Raw genomic sequence first — 4,852 nt, 5'->3', positions numbered from 1 at the left:
AGAAGAGGGTCTCTTCCATTTGCAACTCTATGTGCTGTACCCAGAATAATCCTGTTGTAAAGACATTCAAGACTCAATATTCCGCGACCCCCTTCACGGCGTATATATATATATATTGATTCCAATTGAAAACAAGTCAGACTACCCTCATTTTTTACGTTTCGATCCCCTCGAAATCAGTCCAAGGCCATTTGAAGGCAACCTCCAACACTTGACTGAAAACGAGAGTTTGGCGTAGTTATTTAAAGGTTTAGTTTTTGCTTTTAATTTAGGGAAAAGTTAAATTTCTTATTTAATTCTAATGATCAAGGTCTCATTTTATTGTTCGAAGGATTTTCTAGGTTTCTATTTGGTAGGATTTGATTTAAAAAACATTAATTTAGACATCATACGTTTATTATTGTTATAAGCAATGTTAGTTTCAATTTTAATTAACACCACCTAAATAGCATTATGGAGAATCCTTTAAAGAATAAAATGAGTCCTTGATCTTTTGGATTAAACCTTTCGCTAAAGAGGGAGAAAAAACTAAAACTTTAAATAACAACTGTTAAATAAACAATTTTAACCTAAATTTTTTTTTCTAAAGTACGCTCAGAAGCTTCCGTTAGGATTTCCAGAAATCAATAAATAAATAAAAAACACTATTTTTATGAAAAATGTTAAAATTCACACAAAAAAACAGTAATTTTAACAACGTTTTTTGCAAGTTAATTTTTTCTGTAGATTTTTCCTGTTATTTCACCGTTTCTTTTCAAATCTGTTGGAATCCCTTAAAATCTCTGAAACCTCTGAAATATTTAAAATCTATTTATTCTATTCATCTAAATCTTATCTAATCTATTTTTCACGTATTTTGATTTTAATCTATTTATCTATTACTTAAATTTATTCATTTCATTAAGTTCTCTAAAATTCGTTGGAATGCTTTCAAATCTTTTTAATATGCCTGACATCCTTCATAAAGTCTTAAAATTATTTTAAAATTTCTAAAATTCTACGAAATCCTTTGACAGCACTCAGAGAATTTCAAATCTCGTCATAATTAATGAATTATAAATTAATAGTATTAATTATACCTAGTTATTATAACATGGATTGAATCCTTTGAAATCCTTATTAATCTACAAAAATGGAATAACAAATAAAATTAAAAACATCTTGGAACCTATATTGTCTTAAAAAATTCATTAAAAATAATGAAATAAGGCATAGTCTCTGAAATCCCGTTAAATTCACAAAATCAGATAGAGCTTTTTAAAATCCTTCGGAATCCCTTCATTATTTGATTCTTTTTCCTTCAAAAGTGTTGAAATTCATTCAAATTCATTGAACACTTTTAAAAGCCCCTGAATTTTCTTGAAATCCTCTGAAATACCTAAAAGCTTCCCAATAATTATTTTAATTCCCTGAAAATATTTGAAATTTCTTGCAATCTTATGTGATCTTTTAATTTGTTTAAATCCTTTAAATCCATCAAATATTCATTTCTTGTTCACACTGAAAATTTTTCTCAAAACTATTTGTAAAGATAATACTATATCCATTATATGAAGTATAGTTTTAATTGTTATAGCGAAAACCAGTGAGAAGTTGATAAAAAACTTTTGAAGTAGAGAAAGTATTATATTGTTTATTCAGAGGGAACTTTCGAAAAAAATAAATTTAGGAAAGCATTTTTTTTCAAATGATATTTTAGTAAGCATTAGATTCATTACCATTAAAAAAAAGCCATTCTCTTTATTCTCAATATTAAAGCCAAAAATTTATTTTGTAGGCTTGTGGCACCTTTCGACGCAGCATCCATTTTACATTTTTGTTACAACTAAAATTACTGCTAAATAAAGTAAAAGAGTGAATATTCAGTTTTACAAATAAGAAATAGTACAATAGAAAAAATATACTGCATATAAAAATCGAAATTTTTATATATAATTTATTGAATAACAAAGTTTGTAACTAATTTTTAAAAACATGAATCAATTTTTTATGGTAGTTTATATCCCTTCAGATGCATTGAAGTTTCTTAAAATACTCTAAAATAATTTAAAATATTTAAAATTCCTATAAACTGTTGTAACAAATATGTAAAGTTCTGGAAACCTTTTAAAATTTTCGAAAATATTTTAAAATTCTTTGGTATCTTTTGAAATCCATTCTCTTAACATGCCCGAACCATTTTAATCGACTTCTTTCCCATGTGTCTACTAGTGTCTCTTCGACACCACATTTTTGAGAATGATCTTTTTACTCAATTTGCCTATCAGAGTTTTCCGGCATATTAAGCGCAAGAATCTCATGCCAATTGCGTTAATTTTACTCTTATCTTTTTCTTAATTAGTTCATGTATCGCTACCGTATAGTACATTCGGTACAAATATATAATTGTCTACTGCCATTTTAGCTTTGATATATTTTTTGCTTCTGATAAGGGGCCCTGCTCTACCAATAACCTTCTCACTTTCATTTATGCGTCTATCTAACTCCTCATCCGTCTTCCCGTCCCTAGTAAAGAAGCTACCAAGGTATACGAACTTATCAACATGTTCAATTCTCTCATCATTTAATACAATATTGCATAGTGTTTTTTCAATATTTCTTTCGAACACCATAGTTTTTGTTTTATTTGCGTTAATTTTGTCGCCCATGCTCATCATGCTTCCATTCAGTTTATTGTATCCTTAACCTCAGTGACACAGACTTTCTCAATGTCCAATAGCCTTATCTCCGCATTGGCCCCGAAAAAGTCTCTAAAAGCGTCTAGTATCCCGTCAGCATCATATAGAATTTCCCTATTATTATTTCTCATGTTGCCGAATTTTGTACTTTTATTTCCCTTCATTTTTTTATAAAGCAGTTTCTTGCTTTCTTCAAAGTCGTTTTGTATTTTGTTTGTCTTCTTCTGCTCTAATTTTATCTTTACTTTTCTTAATTAAACGTTTCAGTATCCTTTTTTCGTGTCTGTAATCATTTATACGTTCTTTTCTTTCATCATCGCCAAGAACTGCGATGTTCAAAGTTTTCATGTACGCTTCTTTCTTTGCTTTTTTGACAGCCTGAATTTCATAATTCCACCATGCATAACCAGACATTCTTCCTACAACCAGGGTGCCACACACCTCGATCGCACTTCTAACAATGAAATCCCGGAACTTAGTCCATGCGTCCTCTATATTTTTTTTGTTTATAAACGCCTCCCAGGTTGCCTTATCTATGCTTTTAATTATTTTATTTTGGAAATCTATTCAAACATCCGGTTTCTGTAGCATCTCAAGTTTTATTCGTGTTTGTTTTGTTTTCTTGTTTCTCTTTTTCTCCATCCCCGACCTAAGATAATTTTTGAGATTAGAAGGTAATGATCAGTTTATGCCTAAACCAAGTATTTGTAATAAACAGAGCCCTTTCTAAGTATAGACCAGCTAATTTATTTCCATTATAGTTTGTTCTTGGATCCCCAAAATCACCTAGTACTCATTATGTATCCTGATTTTGGAGGTGCACGCATCCGTTCATATCTCGTAGTAGAATTATTCTTTCCCCATGTTCGCAAATATTTATTGTGTCATTTAAAGTGTTCCAGAAGCCATCTTTTACTTCTCTGGGATCATTATAAGGTGGCGCATAGCATGCTATGATAAATTATCTTCTGACTCTTACTTTCATTCTAGCCCACAGCAGTCTGGGAGATAGGAAATCGTGATCTCCGAGATGCTGCTTCGCTCTTTTATTCAAAATCAGACCAACTCCTTGTCTACTATGTGATTCACTCTAGTTTCCTTGCGTCCATAATTTTTCGCAATTCTTTTACTTTAAGATCATTCACCCCCTCCCCCTAGCATTCCAAACACCTAGTCTCCATTCGTCGCCTGAAACATGACCTTTAGATTTACCATGTGCATGCCTTTCGTCAAATAAAGTTCCAGTCCTTTTCAAGGCTATTTTATAGTTTGTATTATTCATTTGTTAGATTGTAAGCCCAAGTACCACCTTTATGATATAATTTTATTTTCCGAGTCGAAATCAGGTCAAAGTTAAGTAGTAATTCGTCAAATGGTGGAGATTATAGTTATAACGTCTGTCCTACCAAACTTCAGTTAATAAGAGAGTGTTGGGGAGGGGGGGCAGAATTGGAACCGAGAGAGTTATCTTGGGTTTATTTTTTTTGTTTTTATGCTGAAAAGGTCACCAGCCTTCAGCAGCGCTGCTGAAGGCATATATAAGGTTTCTTGATTTCTCTATTTTAAGCCTAAATCTTTGAATTTATAATAAAAGAGAGTACACCCCGCCCCCCTCCCGGTTCAAAATCTCAGCGTTAATTGTAGTTTTCAGGTTTAAAGTTTCTTTTTTATCACAAAATTATAATAGATTGATATGAATTACTTATCTTCAAGTACATTTATGGATTTTCTATTATCTGCATAACGAAACACAATTTTAAGGAACGATAAATATCCAATCTACAGAATTTTCTATTTGGCTTTTTGCCCATTCTCTGGATACATGAACGACCTCTAATTTATTCAGATCAAATTTGCAATCTATGGAAATTGATGGAGCTTGAGGAGCTTTCTCATTTTCTACTTTATTGCTCTATCTATAACAAATTTAGAACGCACTACATTAAAAAATACATACAAGTGTCAACAACGGACTGAGAGTTTATCGAGTTTCTTTTAATTCTACGAAATATTGACCAACTAAATGACAGTTTTAACTACATTGTGCAAGCGCTGAGAGTTAGATCTTTTATTATTAATGATTAAGAGTTTCATTTTAAGTACACTGACATTTTTGTCTATATTGTTTTTTTGCGCTGTGTACAAGCCTGTTAGGTATTCATTTTATTTATTAT

Source organism: Belonocnema kinseyi, chromosome 9 (genome assembly GCF_010883055.1).
Source record: "Belonocnema kinseyi isolate 2016_QV_RU_SX_M_011 chromosome 9, B_treatae_v1, whole genome shotgun sequence".
Classification (NCBI taxonomy): Eukaryota; Metazoa; Arthropoda; class Insecta; order Hymenoptera; family Cynipidae; genus Belonocnema; species Belonocnema kinseyi.
Note: the sequence above shows the minus strand (reverse complement) of the source record.